The 21,604-nt window shown below is 39.7% G+C and overlaps 1 protein-coding gene across 2 annotated transcripts in view; it reads left to right on the forward strand.

Annotated features, from left to right (window-relative positions):
- LOC129483360 (salivary acidic proline-rich phosphoprotein 1/2-like) overlaps positions 1 to 21,604 on the forward strand; it is a 175,748-nt gene extending 154,144 nt beyond the window's left edge. For both annotated transcript variants that reach the window (XM_055280648.2, XM_055280647.2), the window contains one exon: positions 21,524 to 21,604. The gene's annotated coding sequence lies outside the window, so the exon portion shown is untranslated. The remainder of the gene's footprint in view (positions 1 to 21,523) is intronic.

A 21,604-nucleotide genomic window follows, 5' to 3' on the forward strand; every position in this document is an offset into this window, starting at 1 on the left:
GCTTATATATAAGGAGGGGGATAATACAAATGAAAGAAGAAAATATCATCAGAAGCACATGAAAGCCATAAGGAAGTGCCACATTTTTAAAGTGCTGAAATAAAAGAACTATAAATCCTCATTTTTAAAAGGGGACCATTTGTCTTTTAGGAATGAAATGGAAATAAAGAATTCGATAAGGAAAAACTAAAATATATATATACACATATATACATATATATATATGTATATTTAATCAGCAGCTCTACCTTAAAACATGGCTAAAGGAAGTTCTCTAAACAGAAAGAAAATGGCCGGAAAAGGAACTTGAAACTTAAGAAGAAAGAAAGAACAATGCAAAAAGGAAAACATGGGTAAATTCAATGCATCTTTTTATTCTCTTCAGTTTTCTGAATATGTTTGACAGTTGAAGTAAAAATTATATAACATTATCTTATATGGTTCTATGTGTATACAGATAAATAAGGCAATCATATTATAGAGGAGGGTAAAGGAAGATACAGGGGATAAGATTTCTGTACTTCACTCAAAAGTGGTAAAATGTTGAACCTATTAGACTGTGACAAGTTGTATAGGTGGGATATAAAATAACAGCATGCACTAAAAATATCTGTACAAAAAGATACACTCAAAAATACTATAGATAAACCAAAATGGAATTCTTTTTTTTTTTTTTTTGAGACGGAGTCTGGCTCTTTTGCCCAGGGCGGAGTGCAGTGGCGCTATCTTGGCTCACTGCAAGCTCCACCTCCTGGGTTCATGCCATTCTCCTGCCTCAGCCTCCCAAGTAGCTGGGACTACAGGTGCCCACCACCACACCCTGCTAATTTTTTTTTTTTCTGTATTTTTAGTAGAGATGGGGTTTCACCGCCTTGGAACTACTTTCTCTTTAGAAGAAAAGCCTTGAAACAAGAGGCTAGATGCAGCCAGAAAAAAAAAAAAAAATTAAAATTTGATGTGCTCTGGTATAAAATTCATTATAATCATAATCAGAATATTTCTCCCTGAGGCAAACTAATGAGTTAATAATTTTAGAAGTTCATGACTCCAAACATTGGTATATTATTTGTTGAAATATATTAAAAATCAAAAAAGAACTTTCAAACTGATTTGGTATAACTGACTCATTTTCCAAGGAGAAGCTGGGGCTTAGAATGATTAACCAAAGTAAATGGCATAATTACAACTAGAATCCATACCTCCCTACTCCAAGTCCTCACACCACTTTGAAATATTCATTGCCCCCAACTTACAAAATCAGGGAGCCTCAAAGTAATTTCTGCCATTTCAGTTGTTATTTATATTATTGCATACACATACTACAAAATATGAATACTTCCACTACTAACTAATTTTACACAAACTCATATATACCTATTTGAAAATACCTAGTGTAAACCTAAAAAATGCCCGGTGACTTTCTCCTACTCCCCACTGAACCAAACCAGGTTGAGAGGAGTAAAATGTCCATCCTGGGTGTGCTATGAAGAATAATGGCCTCCCAAAGATACAAACTTCCTAGTTCCTAGAACGTGAATATGTTAACTTACATGGCAAAGGAGAATTAAGTTTGCTAATCAGTTGACCTGAATATGGAGAGATTATCCTGGATTATCCAAGGACTCAATGTAAATCAAAGGTCCTTAAATGTGGAAGAGGGACGCAGGAGAGTTAGTGCCAGGGTAATGTGATGCGATACAATGTGATCTGAGGCTCAACTGGCCATTGCTGGCTTTGAAAGTGGAAGAAGTCCAAAAAATGTGGGCAAGAACATGAGATTCTTCCCTAGAGTCCCCAGAAAGGGACTCAGCCTTGACACATGGATTTAACCCCGTGAGACTCATTTCAGACTTCTGAGCTACAAAACTCTAAGGTAATATTTATGTCTATTTAAGCCACTAAGTTTATGGTAATGTGTTATTGCAGCAACACGAAAACTGACGTACTTTCCAAGATTCATTTCATGCTTTCCTGTGGCCCCTCTAAAGTGTTGGTGCCTGTTTGTAAAGTATTAGAGAGAAATAAAATTACTATGGGTATTAACACAAAGCAACTAAGCAACTCTTCCCTCATAAAATAAAAACCACTCTCAAAATTCAACTCAAACGAATATTTATTGAGCCTATACGAAATGGAGTACAGCTAAGAAATGCCCCTCTCCCTTCCTTATACAATTCCTTCCACTCAGCCAGGATCAATGTCTTGCTTTTTCCCCTTATCTGGGCACACATCCTATGTATCTCTAGTTTTCTACAATTATGCAATCTCCTATTTTGTAGTAGTAGGTGTTCAAAAGCTCAGAATAATCTTAGAAAGTGGTGGATAGCACTGTGATAGTCACAGCTAATGAGGAATTTGCTTCATTTTCTAAATTAAAGAAAAACAACAACAGGAGTTACTACGAGAAACAAGAGATTAGTACTCAAAAAATCAGCCCCATCTTTTCTCACTTATCACTGTGACCTTGGGGGTGTGGTTCATTACATCTTTGGGATGTAATTCCCTAACTTCCCTGTCCTTGTGCTTTAAAAGAGATGATACACTGTGTCCAGCTACCCGTTTTACTGCGTGTTCCTCATAAGGGGCCTCTGAAAATGCCAAGGGTGAGGTGAAGTATTAAGGCTGGGACTTCCTGATTCAGCTTCCCTAAGCTTTGGAGTCTTAAAATGAATTGTATGTTCTATGCGTCAAAAATCTGCTAGCTTTTCTTCAGGCTCTCCCTTAGATAACATTCCTTGGATTGGAGTGGAATCCGCATCCTAGAGAGACAGGAAGGAAGAAATTTGAAAACTCAAGGGAAATGCCTTATTTATCTATACCTATTAGATTATTAAAAATCCAGGCAATTGAGCTTGGAAGGTGATATGGTATGTCTGTGTCCCCACCCAAATGTCGTCTTGAATTTTATCTCCCAGAATTCCCACATGTTGTGGGAGGGACCCAGGGGAAGGTAATTGAATCATGGAGCTGGTCTTTCCCGTGCTATTCTCATGATAGTGAATAAGTCTCATGAGATCTGATGGGTTTATCAGGGGTTTCTGCTTTTGCTTCCTCCTCATTTTCTCTTGCCACTGCCAAGTAAGTGCCTTTTGCCTCCCATCATGATTCTGAGGCCTCCTAGCCATGTGGAACTTTAAGTGCAGTTAAATCTCCTTTTCTTCTTAGTCTCAAGTATGTCTTTTTCAAGGTATGTGAAAACGGACTAATACAGAAGATAAACCTCGGAAGGAAAGGGATTGTTTTAATTTCCATATTAGACTACATAGGCTAATGTCAACATCTGGAATGCGTTCAGTTTGGAATCCTTTTTCAGTGGATTAAAATGGTCTCTGAAGATAGCATCAAATCTCTAATATCAGGGAAAGAAGATGAAAATTACAAACATGAACTGAGGAGAACTCATTGCTTCTTGTGGAGGTGCTGAGTTGATCTGTAATTAGGAAACGGTTTGATTCACTTTCATCAGCCTCCAGTAGTGTTAGTAACTGTAAAATTCCATTGAGACTGTGGCACAACGGTCCCTCTCCTACCTGCAAGGCACTCTTCCAGGGCTGATATACTAACAATGGAAATGGGGTGCAAATGCACTCTGTGAGAAGGATTTGGTTAAAGGCTTGGTTCACTCACATGCAGAAGTTTCTAAGAGAAACTTAGACACCTCCTCATACACAAGTACCATATTCTGTCTTCTTTCTGAGAGTGTATGAGCATGGCACCCATTTGAGAAGGGCATGAAATGAGGCAGAGTTTCAGAATTCCACTTCTTGCTTCTGCCTTAGAAAGCCTCCTAGAAAAAAAATCCCTCAAGGACCAAAAATTAGGGAAAAAATCAAAGATCTTTGGCCTTACCTGTTACTTCAATCACTGGCTCTTCAGAGGAAACAGCATTTTCACTGGATAGAAATAAAGGAATAAATTTCTTATTTTTAAAAGTAAAAGCCCCATGAGAAATTTATCTTCCTATTAAAAACATAAGTTTCTTAGCCTCTTAGTCATTGTCATAGTCAGAAACCATCTCTTGATAGGAGGGTGTGGAAACGTGAGGTCCAGTTTATTGGCAGAAATGACTAGATGGTCTTAGCCATAAAGCTGCTTCTTGCTCTGGAGTCAAACAAGAAAATTGTCCTGACATCTGTGTGTTACAGGTAGAGGAGCAATAGGTGACATGGTTAACTTATTAACTAACCACAGCCATTTGGGTAGTTAGAGTACAATACTGAGGTATTGCATCAATATGCAAATGAGGCATATTCTGTAAAGAAGTCAGTGTCAGAGCAAGAATTTTAAGCCACAACCAACCATATTCTAACAGACCCTCAGTCACCACTAAAATGCAATTTCTAGATTCTTCCAGCTACTACCTGCAATACCCAAATACAATTAGGACAATGGTAGAATACAGTAGATCTCAGTAAATGTTTGCTGTTATTTGCAGACCTAATAACCAGATCGTTTAGAAATTTGCTCTTGTAACTAAGACTCAATGCTCTTTTTTTAGGAAAAAGAAATCTCAAGTATTCCTCAAACTATTAGAGTTTGCAGAGGCAAAAGGCATTGAAATCTTAGGACTCCGACTAAGTCACAACAGAAAAATGAAAGACAAATGGAGGCTTGAGAGAGGAAGCGGGGAAAGGTAGGTGCTTAATTCACGAAGCTTTTAAGTCCCTTTTTCTTCTCTTCAGTCTGAACTCAGTTAACATTTACACTTATCATAATCTTCATTCACAATGGTCTCTGTCTGAATTGTATTGTAATCAACTGGAAAAGAAAAGGAAGTTATTGACCTTATTCTTGTTACTATGTTTGTCCCCATGGAGACAATGAGGAGCTTGTTCTTCTTAGAGAAGCCCAGAGGTTGGCCCCAGAGATCAAGTTGGGACAGACCTCAGGGCTGGAGCCATGCTGGTATTCAAAAGATTCCATCTGCAGAAAATGCTCTAGGAGGCTGGGCATCGTGGCTCACGCCTGTAATCCTAGCACTTTGGGAGGCTGTGGCAGGTGGATCACCTGAGGTCAGGAGTTCAAAGCCAGCCTGGCCAACATAGCAAAAGACCATCTCTACTAAAAAATGCAAAAATTAGCCAGGCACAGGTGGTGCGTGCCTGTATTCCAAGCTACTCAGGAGGCTGAGGCAGGAGAATTGCTTGAATGGGGCGGCAGGGGGCAGGGGAGTGGCGGAGGTTGCAGTGAGCCGAAATTGCACCACTGCACTCCAGCCTGGGCAATAGAGAGAGATTCCATCTCAAAAAAATAAAAATTAAAAGAAAAGAAAAGAAAATGTTCTGGGAAAATGCTTAAATTTGCCTCACATTTCAAGAACATTTGGCAAAAGTTTACTCTACCTCAGAAAACGCAGCAGCAAGAGTATCCCCAAACCTGTAAGTTACCACAGGACACTCCTAAGTGATGAGAAATAAGCAGCACAAGGAAGGTAGGGAGACATGTCTGCAGGTTTGGAGCTAGGAGTCCTCACCAGAGTCCTCAGTGGCTTCTTCCATGAAGATGGCAGTGGCTTCTTCCACTAAGCTGGAGGTGGCTTCTTCCACTAAGCTGGAGATAGCTTCCTCCACAAGATTGGAGGTGGTTTCATGCACAAAGCTGGAGGTGGCCAACTCCATGTCAGCAGAGAATTCTGGGAAAACAAAACGGAAGATGGGAATGGTCACAAGCTATGGTGGGAATCCAGTCTGCTGGAGGAAAGCAGACCTTCCCTCAGGAATGCAAAAGGTGGGAGCCCATCGCCTGCCCAGGCCTCCTGAGAAGCCAGACCTTCACTCACCAAAAGCCTGAGTGTTCTCCAGGTACACATCTGTGGGTGACTCCAGGTGCATGGTGGATTCTGGTAGGTCAGTGGTTGATTCTAGAGGAGCCAAAAAGAAAAGAACAGCAAAAGTACTTTCCAGTGAGAATTTTCACTCTTAGGTAGATCTTTTTCTGGGGGGAACATGAAACAATGTGGCAGACCACATCAAACACACAGTCCTTCAGATTGTGTCCCAGAACTCCCGGTTCCAGGAGGACCAGCACAGTCCCTCTCTCTCCATGGGGTGGGCGGGACCCAAGCAACCCTGAGTCTATTACCACTGGGACTGTGCTGGTTCAGACCCAAAGCCACAGCACTGAGTCTCTCCCAGGGCCCAAAACTCCCTTTAGCTTTCTTGTAGGACAGTTCTGGTGTTGGTCATTTCCTTAGCTTTTGTTTGTCTTAGAAGGTCTTTATTTCTCCTTCATGCTTAAAGAATATTTTCACCCTTCAACACTTTAAATATGCCATGCCACTCTCTCTTGGCCTGTAAGGTTCCCACTAAAAAGTCTGCTGCCAGACATATTGGAGCTTCATTGTGTGTTATTTGTTTATTTTCTCTTGCTGCCTTTAGAATCCTTTACTTATCCTTTGAGAGTTTGATTATTAAATGCTTTGAGGTTGTCTTCTTTGGGTTAAATCTGCTTGGTGTTTTATACTTTCTTCTATTTGAATATTTATATATTTATCTTGGATATTGATATTGAAGTTCTCTGATATTATACCTTTGAATAAACTTTCTACTCCTATCTCTTTCTCTATCTTCTCTTTAAGGCCAATAACTCTTAGATTTGCCCTTTTGGGGCCATTTTCTAGATTTTATAGGCGTGCCTTGTTCTTTTTTGTTCTTTTTTTCTTTTGTCTCTTCTGGCCATGTATTTTCAAATAGCCTGTCTTCAAGTTCATTCTTTCTTCTGCTTGATCAATTCTGCTATTAAGAGACCCTGATGCTTTATTCAGTATGTCAACTGCATTTTTCAACTCCAGAATTTCTGCTTGGTTCTTATCCATTTCCATCTCCTTGCTAAATTTTTCTGATAGAATTCTGAATTCTTTCTCTGTGTTACCTTGAATTTCTTTAAGTTCCTTCAACACAGTTGTTTTGAAATCTCTGTTTGAAAGGTCACATTCCCTGTTTCTCTAGGACTGATCCCTAGTGCCTTAGTTAGTTCATTTGGTGAGGTCATGTTTTCCTGGTTGGTCTTGATGCTTGTAGATGTTTGTCAGTATCTAGCCATTGAAGAGTTAGGCATTTATTGTAGTCTTTGCAGTCTGGACTTGTTGGTGCCCATCCTTCTTATGAAGGCTTTTTATGTATTCCAAGGGACTTGGGATCCAAACCCAACAATGCTGTGGTTCCTGCAGACTTGTAGAGGCAGTATCTTGGTAGTCTTGGATAAGATATGGAAAAATTGTCTGGATTACCAGGCAGAGAAACTTGTGCTTTTCCCTTATTTTCTCCCAAACAAATTGAGTCTCTCTCTGTGCTGGGCCTCCTGAAACTTGCAGTTGGGGGACACAAGCAACCCTGTGTGTACCACCTCTGGGACCATCTGGGTTCAAACCTAAAGTCAACACAACACTAAGTCTCTCCCAAGGTCCAATGTAACCACTACCTGGCTACCACCTAAGTTCACTCAAGGCCCCAGGCCTTTACAATCAACAGGTGGCAAAGCCAGCCAGGTTTGTTTTCCTCCCTTCATGGTGGCAAGTTCCTCCAGGTCCCAGGTGCGTCCAAAGATGCTGCCTGGGAACCAGGGATTAAAGTCAAAAACCTTAGTAATTTCTAAATGATGTTTTATTCTACTGCAGCTAAGCTGGCACTTAAACCACAAGACAAAGTCTTCCCACTTTTCCCTCCCTCTTTCGCAGGCAAATGAGCCTCTGGCCACCACCACCACCACTAGCCCACAAGGGTTTCTGCCAGGCCACCACCAATTTTCACTTAAAGCCTGAGGGTTCTTCAGTCAGCTCATGATGAATGCCGCCAGCCCTGGGACTCACCCCTTGGCCCAGAGCAAGTCCAGAAATGTTGACCAAGAGCCTAGGCCTGGACTTGGGGACTCCAAGAGCCGGCTTGCTGCTCTATCCCACTGTGACTGAGCTGGTACCTAAGGCTCAAGACAGAGCCCCCATTTTCTCCCCCTGCTTTACTGAAATAGAGGGAGACTTTCACCATAGCCACCATAGCTGGGAATGAGTTGGGTCACACCTGAAGCCAGCATATCTCAGAGGCCAATGCCCTCAGCATATTACCTGGGTATCATTGTTGATTTATTCAGGGCCCAGGCACTCTTTGGTCAGCAGGTGATGAATCCTGCCAGGTCTCCACTGTGACAGGGCAGAAATGAGTTCAAGTTAAAGTCCCCTAGCCGTTATGCTCTTTCTCTCCCATGAGTACAAATTTCTCCATGCTATGTGGCCACTGCCAGGAGATGGGAAAGGGGTGGCAAAAGCACTCCCTTTGCCCCCAGCCTGGTGTCTCAGTAGGTCATGTGCCCCACCGCCCACTGGCTATGAGCACAGCTGAGCCCTAGGACTTTCCTAGGAACTACAGTCCTTGTGGTCTAGACTGCCCCTGAAGTTCACTTAGGGCCTCAGAGCACTCCAGTTCATGGTGGCAAGGCTTGCCAGAACTCAAGCTCTGACCTCTGGGTTGGGCAATTCCCCTCTGGCTAGGGCTGGGCCAAATACTCTCTCTGTGGGTGGAGATCAGCTGAATACAACCTGGTTCTACTTTCCACTGTGACAAGACAGCACCAAGTTCAATGCAAAGCCTCACAATCACTGTGTTCTCCCTCTCTCAAGCACACGGATTCTCCACACCACATGGCCACTGCTGGTGCATGTGGGAGGGGTGGCATCGCCAATTCAAAACTACCTTTTCCACCCTCTTATGTGAAGTTAAAAGCAGGTACTGTGATTGTTCATCTGATTTTTGGTTCTTTTGATGGTGGATTTTTGGTTCTTTTGATGGTGTATAGCTAGTTATTAAAATTTTGTGTTCCTGCAAGGGGTATGAATGGTGTAGGCTTTTATTCAGTCATCTTGCTCTACCCCTTAGGTTTGTATTTTTAATCCCACAGTGTGTCACCTCTATTCTACTTCAAACTAAGCCTTGCTGTATAATTGGAGGAAAATTGCTCAAGACTCTACATGCCAAACAGTTGTACATAAAGATAAGTTAATGGGGAAAGTTAACTGGTCACTTCAGAAAAGTAATTCTGTCAAGGAGAAGTTTTCCTATTTGACTATTTAGTTACTGCATCACCTTGTTCATGAAGAGAGGTAGTCATTTTACATAAGCTTTTAACATTTCATTTTGTTCTCTACTGGTTTAGAGGGGAGAGGGTGTGGAGAATACCATAATGATGCTTGGTACACACCATGTTTCACAGATCACTTGTGGTGATTGTATGGCTAGTGAATATTCCTCAAAGACTCATAAATATAGCTGTATCTTACTTGTTTTTACTAGTGAATAAGGGCACAAAGAACACGACTAGCATACAGTCACTTTATCCTGTGATTCCATCCCTGTGGATCTTTTCCCGTTCATCCATTGGTTCTCCTCAGGCTTACATTACTGAGTCAAAGTATAAGATTAAACTCAATTAGGAGTAGGCTGAGGAATCACCTTAAATTGAATTCTTGTCACACCTCCTCCAAAAAGCATATGGATTCACACCTCCTCCAAAAAGTATATGGATTAGCTAGAAAAGCCAAAGCCACACAAATTTCATCCACAGGAACCAGGGTTAGCACTTGGACATATTGTCTTGGACACCTTTCAACTGACCAATTGGTCTTAATAAGGGTCAGAGCTTTATATGGTGGAAGAAAATGAGGGCAGTGTTTTCCTTCTTTAAACTTGCTTTCTTGTTCTCGGTATTCTAAGCTGCTCGGTGGGGCCTGAAGAAGTTGTCAGCTTAGAATGTAAATAAGACCAGAACAAGACATAGAAGGTAGAAAAAGACTTTGAAGAGACAAACACTATCTTCCTGTTTCTCTTCTGATACATTTTAGAGATGAAATCCCAGTTAAATTGGAGTATTGTGGCTGGGGAGTGAGGAGTTACGTAGCTCAGGCCTATTGCTGCCTTTCCCTGGATAGGAAAACCAAGAGGGCCTTAGGTGGAGAATTCACAAATGCTGAGCAGGGAGGGATCTTAAAGATCTTGGCTGTAGCCAGTTGGTGATCCTAGCCACATTTAATCTTAGGTGTCAGAATTTACAAGGAAAAACGGACAATTTAGTTGTAACTTGTTACTTTGAATTCTCTGATGAATGGATTCCAAATTTCCTGAGTGAGAGAAAAGAAAGCACAAAACAATGCCATAGAACCTTCTTATTTGCATGTTAGCAGTTATAAGCTCAGCCTTCAGTCAACCTCATAAATAAAAAATTCAGCCTTTGTGAATGGCAAAAAGATCCATTTAGTAATCAGGCTGATGCACGAATTACTGTTGGGAGGGTTTTCATGTTTGGAATGAATTTTATGAAGCTGTCAGTACTGTTTTCTCATGTCAGGGTTGGATTTTATTTTCCTCTGGTTTTTAACAGACTCCAAAGTAAAACCCTAAGGAGGAGCACTCTCAAGAGTTCTATCATTTTTCGAAAGTCGTTTGAAAACCAGTCTATCAGCAGTGACAGAAATAACTGGGATTTTACTCCTGCTATATGTCAAGTGCATTTGCAAAAGTTCTTGTAGCCATTGAAATTTCAGAATTCATAATAAGAATTTGGGGAAATTGATTTATTGGATTAGCAATCTGTGCTGAATGGGTTAAAAACAAGAGCATCTCCTTGTTTGACTTCATCCTCACATACTTAGCCCTCTCTAGAACTGGTGTGATATGTTTACTTCTTGAGGATAGCATTAGAGGAGCTTTTATTCAGAAACATTTGCAAGTCATCTAATATAAACATAATCATTGATTTCTGCTGGGATATGAACAATGCCTTAAGTATTTGGTTTGCTACCAGCCTCAGTGTCTTCAATTTCCTCAAGCTATCCAATTTTTCCAATTTCTTCTTTCTCTGACTGAAGGGGAGAGGAGATAAAGTTGTTTTTGTCATTCTCCGGGGGTTCTTTACATCTCTGTTTGTTAATCTTCTGAGCATAAAATTTGATATTTTTTGGGTCAGTGACTATTTAAAACTTGAAAGAAACTTCACTTGGAAAAAATATGTGTGTAAAACCCAGAACTTTGGCATTCAGCTTTTCCTCAGCCTGGGACCCCTCATCCCTTTGGTTGTGCCCTTCATTTCATTTTTCCTGTTAACCTTTTCATTTTGGAAACACAGCAGGTGGATGAAGCATCAGGCCAAAGAATCTGGAGACCTCAAAACAGAGGTTCATGTGAGAGCCAGGAAAACTGTTATCTTTTGTCGTTCTCTTAATTGTGTACTATTTGGACACTTGATAATTTGCTCCTACTCCATAAACACACACACACACACACACACACACACACACAAACCAGTAATTACAATTATTATTGTAGCATTGGTTTATCCTTCAGTTTACTTTTTCAATATGATTCGCGGGAACAGAAAACGGAAGCAGGCTTCTATGAGTCTGCTAAGGCAAATTAAACCCTGCTTCAAGAAACTATGACTTCATAGCATAGAGGAACCTGAGGAAATCTTTTTCTAAATTCCATTAAATATCCTAAGCAGTTTGGCATAGATTATTCAATTTAATTCTCACAAAAGTTGTACAAAAAGATATTGAGGTTGATTTTATTTAAGTGATTTCACTATAAGATTTAGGTGTTAGGGTTTAACTTTACATCTTCTGACTTAAAACCAAAAGAGGGAGTAAAGAAGAATAAATTAAACTCTACTTATGAGTCTTGATTCTGTTGTTAGTAACAGCACCAAAATTAGTTGAGTAAATAGCTGATATAGCACTTTATGACGTTTTTTATTAATTAAGGGTTTAGTTTTTAATTAAGAAAGAAAATGTATTATAAAAAAGTAAATTATAAATAAATCTACTTAATCAGTGTGAGATAGTTTTCTTTAGTAAGAAGAAAATTCTAAGAACTTTTAAGAGCTATATGGCTTTTTATAATGTAGCAAAATTAGAAATATGTCTTCTTAACATTTTCATTTAATAACAATAGCAAAGTTTCTGAAAGTGACCATGAAAAATTAGTGCCATGAGTAAAGCACGTTAAATCACACTGAAACAAAATTTGCAATTATAAAAGTAAAAATCATGAGAAGGCCAGGCGCGATGGCTCACACCTGTAATCCCAGCACTTTGAGAGGCCGAGGTGGGTGGATCACAAGGTCAGGAGATCGAGACCATCCTGGCTAACACGGTGAAACCCCATCTCTACTAAAAATACAAAAAATTAGCCGGGCCTGGTGGCGGGTGCCTGTAGTCCCAGCTACTCGGGAGGCTGAGGCAGGAGAATGGCGTGAACCTGGGAGGCGGAGCTGGCAGTGAGCCGAGATGGTGCCACTGCACTCCAGCCTGGGTGACAGAGCAAGACTCCGTCCCAAAAAAAAAAAAAAAAAAAAGAGAAAACTAAAAAAATAGGTAAGTACTAAAAATATGTTATAAATTAAGAGAAAATATTTGCATCTGGAGAACTTAAACTCTGAACAAGGTGATCACATCCCTGACAACATATGTGGCTGTACCCTGTGCCCCACCTCAGTAAGTGATTTCTGTATTCTCCACTCCATATAGACTACCCTTGATCTGCTGCAACCCTTGAAATATGGTGCATACAACCATATAGCCATGAATATAACAACTGCTGGGAAAGTCCTCTGCCATGATCTTCCCATGAGGTATTTGAGAATATCAAATCATCTTTTGGAATATAAAAAGTCACCTTTAGGAAGAGGCAAAAGCCCAAATTCATATCAGAAGTTACAGAAGAAAGATATCTAAGCATCAGACACAATTCCACTTCATCTTGGTAACCCTAGACTTGGAAGGATCATGGCTGGACTTGGCAGCAGTTTTGGGCCAGCCTTTCCTATTCCTTTAAATGAAAGAGTCCTAATCATTGGTAGATTCTTGTGTGTGTCAAGGGTACAGTTAGGTCAGTGAATAGCAAAGCAGCAGAAGTGGTTCTGGAGAAATAGTTACCAGGATAGCAAGAGAAGACGGGTTAACTGAATAACTGTGAAAATTCCATAGTGCGTGTTACGTAAGCTCTCAATAAAATGAGATGGATTTTCCAAAACAGTGTTATTCTAAATTAATGCTATATATTAGTGTAGAGAAAAAAAAAACTAGGGAATAAAATCTATTTACACATTTGGAGAAAACCAGGGTTACATTTAGTCTGGTTCATGTCATAAACATCTGAGAAACTCCTAAAAAATGAAGAGATAACAAGAAAGTGTAATTCCCTTATTGGAACTGACAAAAAAAATCAAATCCTCCCTGCTCTCCTAGATTTATGGGTCACTAATTTAATTACAGCCCCTTCAGTTTGAGAACACAGGAATAATCAAAAGCCATGTAAAATGAAAAATAATAAAATAAATTCATTTTCAGAGGGAAATGTCAGGCCTTGTTTGAAGGCTTACCCTTTAAGATTGAGTAAACGAAATAAAACAAGATAAAAAAAAAATGCTCGAAGCAACAACAAAACAATATACAGCATTTAAAAGCATTCTCTAGCACACAGGAGGTGAACGAAGAACCTTGTTTTAAAGAAGATTCACTGCAGGAAACAAAGATTAATATTAGATAATAGCTACTAAATGTTCTGTATCAAATTCAAGAAAACAATTCTATGAAAGAAGAGAAAAAAATGAGATAACTCAATAAAAATTGAAATATGAAAAGGGAACTTGTGAAGAGGTAAACAAATAAATTTAAAAAAAAACAAGCTAAATAAAATAGGAGAGAATTCACGAAACTAAACATGTTACAACATAATTTTTTTTTTTTTTTTGAGACGGAGTCTCGCTCTGTCACCCAGGCTGGAGTGCAGTGGCACGATCTTGGCCCATTGCAAGCTCCACCTCCCAAGTTCATGCCATTCTCCTGCCTCAGCCTCCCAAGTAGCTGGGACTACAAGCACCCGCCACCACGCCCAGCTAATTTTTTGTATTTTTAGTAGAGACGGGGTTTCACTGTGTTAGCGAGGATGGTCTCAATCTCCTGACCTTGTGATCTGCCTTGGCCTCCCAAAGTGCTGGGATTACAGGTGTGAGCCACCACGCCTGGCCACAACATAATTTTTAAACCAATAAGTCATGATATACAATAATCAATATGTCATAGATCAAAGTTCAGAAAATAAATGTAGCTATATAGGACCTTACTTAAAACTAATAAAGGAGAATTATTAGATAGGTAATAGCAATTAAATACTATGGAAGTTGTCTAGATTTTTAAAAATATCTAAAGATATTAAAAATAATTAATCAATTATCAACCTGCAAAGCAAAACCCAACACTTACCTTTCACTCTCCAGAAAACAAAATACCCAAGAAATGTTAAGATACATTCTCTGACAGTAACATTATAACAATCAACTGAATAACACATACATATGTGCATTTGTGAACTTAATAACATTATTTACATTTTTTTGTTTCTTCATCCAGAAACACATTATTTCTGTCCCTTTATTCATAACTTCCACTAATATCCAAGTTAAAGCTTTTTAATTGAAATAGATTATGTCTAGGTTAATTATTCATTTATAAGTATAGTTTTTTGTAATATTCTCTGTATATTTAGAAAAGAAACAATGCATTTTATTTTAATATAAATTTTCAGGATTTTATAATTACTTTTTCTCACTCGTCCCATGTAAGTATGTATTTCTCAGCAACATAACTAATATGGTCTGCATGCGGATATTTGAAAATTTGTCAGGACTTCCTTTTTGACCTACTACATATTCAATTTTAGTATCTATTCTACCTTTCCCAGAATTATTCTCTCAAGAAAACATTTAATCATATAGGGAGTTTGTAATTTTCTCACTATGTGTGTAGTTTTTGACCTATTGCTAACATTGCAGGAATTTAAGGAAGACAACATAAATATTTGCAAACATTCATACACAGAATTGTTTACCAACATAGTAGTTAAGATAGTAAATCAATGGTTATTCTCTGAATAGATTTTTGCCCCTCACCCCAGGGGATATTTGGCAATGTCTGGAGACATTTTTGGTTGTCACAGCTGAGGAGGTACTACTGGCATCTTGTAGGTAGAATCCAAGTATGCTGTTAAGCATCCTACAACAGGACAGCTCCCAATAATGAAGAATTATCCAGCCCAAAGTGTCAACAGTACTGAGGCTGAGAAACCCTGCAGTGTACAACTGGAAACATTGTAAACCAAGAGGAGGGGAACTATTGAAAAGTCAAGGCTGGGCACGGTGGCTCATGACTATAATCTCAGCATTTTAGGAGGCAAAGGCTGGCAGATCACTTCATCTCAGGAGTTCAAGACCAGCCTGGGCAACATGGCTAAACCTATAAAAAAATGAAAAAAAAATATTTCCATAAATATTTATGAAAATATGAAAAAATTTCATAAATGTGAAAAAATTAGCTGGGTGTGGTGGCTCATGCCTGTAGTCCCAGCTACTCAGTGGGGCTGAGGTAGGAGAATTGCTTGAGCCCAGGAGGTCGAGGCCGCAGTTAGCCAAGATCACATCACTGCACACTTAGATAATGATATGGAAGAATATTATTGACATGAAAAATATCTAATTATATGTTTATTAGTGGGAAAACTATTACAGAACAACATATTTTAATGTGCTCCCCACAAAACACACTTAAAACTTTAAAGTTGTATAGGAAAATATTGACGACCAATCTTTTTAAAAAGCTGTTTTGCTGATTTCCAAGTTTCTGTATAGATCATGACTTTATCTGAGTTAATTTTAAAGTCACTTAAAATTTTCATTTCCTAAGTGGTTGTCTGATACCTGAGATTCAGTTACCCTGAAAGCATTACCCACTTTGCACACAACTTTGTTTCCTGGTAAAATGAAAATTTTTTTTATGCTACTATGTGACACTGCATCTTACTTTGTGTGGTAACACTGGAAGTGAGTGTTCCTTCAAAAAAGTAGAGACAATCTAAGGACTTTGGTAAAGATGCTAAAATAAAATGCTTCTGTAACCAGAAAGAAAATTAAAATATTAAAATTAGTGAACATGAAATATAGAGTTATTAAATCTACACAACTTAATATTTTTCTTTTTATTTCTGTATTACAGAACTCAGCATGAAGTTAAAGTTTAATAAATATTATTGTATGATTTGGAAAAGAGAATATATTCTCATTTATATTAACCTTCTATACTAAGTGAAGTTTACACAAATAAAGAGAATTACTCAGATTATTAATATGTATAAAGTGACTTAAAATACAATATTTTATTATATGCTGCATCAACCTGTCCCTGGAAATGTGTATATATTACCAGTATTTTGAGGAGATGTATTAGTTAGAAAGCTTTTAATTATAAAAAGAGAAAACCTTGTCTCGAACTCTTGTAAACTATAAAGAATACGATCAACTCATGTAACTAGGCATCTAAGGGAGAGAGGGTCCCAGCTACGGTAATATCAGAGCTGAATGCCATGACCAAGGACCCGGGTTATTTCCCTCTCCTCTCTGCTGAATTCAGAATCTTTGTCCTAGAACTCTTCCCTCTGAGGTGATTACAGAAGACCACTGGCAACGGCAACTGGGTCAATTTTTGTAATCATGTCTAGCCAGAATGAGAAAAGCCCTATTTAACTATGAGTTATAAATCTTTCCTTTCAATATGTTGAAGCCATTTAGGACCCAGTCCCACACTTGGATCAAGGACCTGTTGTCAGTAGAATGTCATGAATCGATTGACTTAAATGGAATAATCAGAGTTCAACTCTGCAGTGGGGTTTGGAGTGTTTACTGAACAAAAGCATTGTTTGAGGTCCCCAATCCTCAATTAAAATATATATGAACAAAATTAATAGAATTTGAGTGAGAAAGAAAGTGTAAAATTATGACAAGAAGCCAATATAACTAATTTTCCAATAACAAGAACAGAGTTTAGGCCTTTAGTCATCGTAAATATAAAGTTATAGCCTTTCAAGTGGTAAATAGCACCATGTCTGCACTTTAAATCATTTTATAAGCTTTACAAGTCATTTTCATAAAGATAATAAGAGCTGTATTTCACAGCAGACCTGGATGCCTTAAAAAGCAGGATCCAAAACAGAAACAAAAGAAGAAAATCATCTTGTCTACCACCAGATAATTTGAAGACCAGTCTATCAGCAGAAATATTAGAGACAGAGAATTTCTGTCTCCAAGCTTGCCACATGCTCTGTGTGGGAAAGAGAGTTTCTGGGGTGCCAGTTGAGTTGGTCTCTCCTGTGTGAGACACCCATGGGAAGCCACGGGCGGCCTCTGAGGAGAAAAGTCTCCTTATTGCCTTCCTGTCTTTATGCCCCGAGAGCATAACCGCTCAGCCGCGTTCCACAGGTTGCTCAGGGAGACAACGCTCCCTTGAAGCCGTGGAGTATAATCAAACAACTTGGCTCCTCCTGAAACCCGCTCCCACCGTTTCAGTCCTAATAAGTTAAAGATCTTTAGTAGTTTAGACACAAGCCTTTGCTCGAGGAAATTCATAGAAACCGCCACTGCTATATATCTTATCAAATGACTCACGAGTTCTCCTACACTGATTCATCCTTTTCCTCATCCCTTCCTCCCCCTCCCGTCTGCCCTAAGAACAAAGAGCTTATAAACCATAAATTGGGCGGAGCCCGAGAGCTCTGGGACGTGAGCAAGCCGGCGACTCTCCTGTCCCCTGGACCAGCCTTTTAAATGCTTATTGCTTATTCTGTCTCTTTCTAACTCCTTTGTCTCCGCCAGACTCGGGGTACCCGCTGAGTGGTGTGAGGCTGGTTTCCCCAACATTCTGGAAGCATCTTCAGGATCTTAGTAAATGGGAAATTCATGAGCAATTTTGGTGAATGGACAGATGGGGCCGGTTGATTGAATTGATGGGATTGCAATCAAAATTCTCATTTGCCTACGTCCTCACCAGCTTGGCTGTATCCAGAATCTACTTGTGAATAATACTACTGGGTGGTTTTCAACTTGTACTTGATCCAGACATGTAAGTCTCTGATTTTAAAAACATATGTGTGCTTGTGCGTGCACATGCACCTTGTGTGTGTGTGTGGAACAGCTCTTAGTATTACCATGTCCTTGTGATTAAAGTCAATGGAAAACTACAATAACCCAAATTAGGCAGGGCCAAAAACCTTCAGAAATGGCCAAAAACCTTCAAGAATGAAGACTTGGGTCACCCCATTAGATAAAGAGCGACAACCAGTTCTTTTTCATGTTACTGTATTAGTTCATTTTCATGTTACTGATAAAGACATACTTGAAACTGGGAATAACAAGAGATTTAATTGGGCTTACAGTTCCACGTGGCTGGGGAGGCCTCAGAATCATGGCAGGAGGTGAACAGCACTTCTTACATGCAGTGGCAAGAGAAAAATGAGGAAGAAGCACAAGTGGAAACCCCTGAAAACCCATCAGATCTCGTGAGACTTATTCACTATCATGAGAATAGCATGGAAAAGACTGGCCCCTAAGATTCAATTACCTCCCTCTGGGTCCCTTCCACAATGTGTGGGAATTCTGAGAGATAAATTCAAGTTGAGATTTGGGTGGGGACACAGCCAAACCATATCATTCCACCCTTTGCCCCTCCAAATCTCATGTCCTCACATTTCAATACCAATCATGCCTTCCCAACAGTCCTCAAAGTCTTAACTCATTTCAGCATTAACCTGAAAGCCCACAGTCCAAAGTCTCATCTGAGACAAGGCAAGTCTCTTCCTCCTATAAGCCTGTAAAATCAAAAGGAAGTTAGTTACTTCCTAGATACAATGGGAGTACAGGTATTGCATAAATACAACCATTCCAAATGGGAGAAATTGGCCAAAACAAAGGGATTACAGGGTCCATGCAAGTCTGAAACCCAGCAGGGCAGTCAAATTTTAAAGCTCCAAAATGATCTTCTTTGATTCCAGGTCTCATATCCAGGTCACACTGATGCAAGAGGTGGGTTCCCATGGTCTTGGGCAGCTCTGCCCAAATGGCTTTGCAGGGTACAGCCTCCCTCCTGGCTGCTTTCATGGGCTGACATTGAATGTCTTGTTGCTTTTCCAGGCACACAGTGCAAGCTGTCGGGTGGATCTACCATTCTGAGATCTGGAGGACAGTGGCCCTCTTCTCATGCTCCACTAGGCAGTGCCCCAGTAGACACCCTGTGTAGGGGCTCCAACCCCACAGTCCCCTTCCGCACTGCCCTAGCAGAGGTTCTTCATGAGGGCCCCACCCATGCAGCAAACTTTTGCCTGGGCGTCCAGGCCTTTCCATACATCTTCTGAAATCTAGGTAAAAGTTCCCAAACCTCAATTCTTGACTTTTGTGTACCCGCAAGCTCAACACCACGTGGAAGCTGCCAAGGCGTGGGGCTTCTACCCTCTGAAGTCACAGCCCAAGCTCTGCGTTGGCTCCTTTCAACCAAGGCTGGAGTGGCTGGGACACAAGACACCAAATCCCTAGGCTGCACACAGTACGGTGACTCTGTGCCCAGCCCATGAAACCATGCTTTCCTCCTAGGCTTCCGGGTCTGTAATGGGAGGGACTGCCATGAAGACCTATGACATGCCCTGTAGACATTTTCATCATTGTTTTGGCGATTAACATTCAGCTTCTTACTACTTATGCAAATTTCTGCAGCCTGCTTGAATTTCTCCTCAAACAATGGGATTTTCTTTTCTACTGCATCATCAGGTGGCAAATTTTCTGAACTTTTATGCTGTTTCCCTTTTTAAATGGAATGCTTTTAACAGCACCCAAGTCACCTTTTGAATGCTTTGCTGCTTGGAAATTTCTTCTGCCAGATACCCTAAATCATCTGTCTCAGGTTCAAAGTTCTACAAATCTCTAAGGCAGGGGCAAAATGCCACCAATGTCTTTGCTAAAACATAACAAGAGTCACCTTTGCTCCAGTTCCCAACAAGTTCCTCATCTCCATCTGAGACCATCTCAGCCTGGATTTCATTGTGCATATCATTATCAGTATTTTTGTCAAAGCCAATCAACAAGTCTCTAGGAAGTTCCAAACTTTCCCACATTTTCCTATCTTCTGAACCCTCCAAACTCTTCCAACCTCTGCCTGTTACCTAGTTCCAAAGTCACTTCCACATTTTCAGGTATCTTTTCAGCAATGTCTCAGTCTACTGTTACCAATTTGATGTATTAGTTCATTTTCACGCTGCTGATAAAGACATACCCAAAACTGGGAACAAAAGGAGGTTTAATTTGACTTAACAGTTCCACATGGTTGAGGAGGCCTCAGAATCATGGTGGAAGATGAAAGGCTCTTCTTACATGACGGCAGCAAGAGAAAAATGAGGAAGAAACAAAAGCAGAAACTCCTGATAAACCCATCATATCTCATGAGATTCATTCACTATCACAAGAATAGCATGGGAAAGACTGGCCCCCAAGATTCAATTACCTGCCCCCGGGTCCCTCCTACAACATGTGGTAATTCTGGGAGATACAATTCAAGTTGAGATTTGGGTGGGGATACAGCCAAACCATATCACATCTGAAGTGGAAGAAAATGATAAATACCAGCTACAACCATGCGACCAGTTGCAGAAAAAAAAAGATTATAATTGTTATGAGTATTTATCCTTTATTTTGTTATGGATATAAATACATACATAGATTATAAAATATCTGTTTTTCCTCTTTTATTTCCTTATCATGCAATATAACATATGGTAACTGAGTTACAAGACATACAGAAGAATGAACATCACCCAAAATCTGTTAGAAGTTTTTTACAACAGGTGAAAAAACTTAATTTTCCTTTTTCATGAAAAATGAATTGAAGAATGGCAGTGGCAGTGGCAGCATGAGCATATCCAGCTATGACGGCAGGGAAAGCAACTTAGAAAGGCTGTTCTGTGGCAGGAGTTTGCCTTTATCATCCCCTTCTTGGTTTTTGTCTAATACTAATTTTCAAGTGTACTTATCATTCTGTGAGTTCCCCATATCCTTCCAACAAATTAGTTTTCTAATTAAATTGATTATGGTTTCTAGTTATGCAACCAAGAATCTTCATAAGTATTGAGAACTACTTGTTGAGGGGAGGGAATGCTAGCTTAATATCTTAAAATTTCTTTTTTAGAAGACATTTATGCAGCCAAAAAACACATGAAGAAATGCTCATCATCACTGGCCATCAGAGAAATGCAAATCAAAACCACAGTGAGATACCATCTCACACCAGTTAGAATGGCCATCATTAAAAAATCAGGAAACAACAGGTGCTGGAGAGGATGTAGAGAAATAGGAACACTTTTACACTGTTGGTGGGACTGTAAACTAGTTCAACCATTGTGGAATTCAGTGTGGCGATTCCTCAGGGATCTCGAACTAGAAATACCATTTGACCCAGCCATCCCATTACTGGGTATATACCCAAAGGACTATAAATCATGCTGCTATAAAGACACATGCACACGTATGTTTATTGCGGCACTATTCACAATAGCAAAGAGTTGGAACCAACCCAAATGTCCAACAACGATAGACTGGATTAAGAAAATGTGGCACATATACACCATGGAATACTATGCAGCCATAAAAAATGATGAGTTCGTGTCCTTTCTAGGGACATGGATGAAACTGGAAAACATCATTCTCAGTAAACTATCGCAAGGACAAAAAACCAAACACCGCATGTTCTCACTCA

Source organism: Symphalangus syndactylus, chromosome 5, assembly GCF_028878055.3.
Source record: "Symphalangus syndactylus isolate Jambi chromosome 5, NHGRI_mSymSyn1-v2.1_pri, whole genome shotgun sequence".
Taxonomy (NCBI): Eukaryota; Metazoa; Chordata; class Mammalia; order Primates; family Hylobatidae; genus Symphalangus; species Symphalangus syndactylus.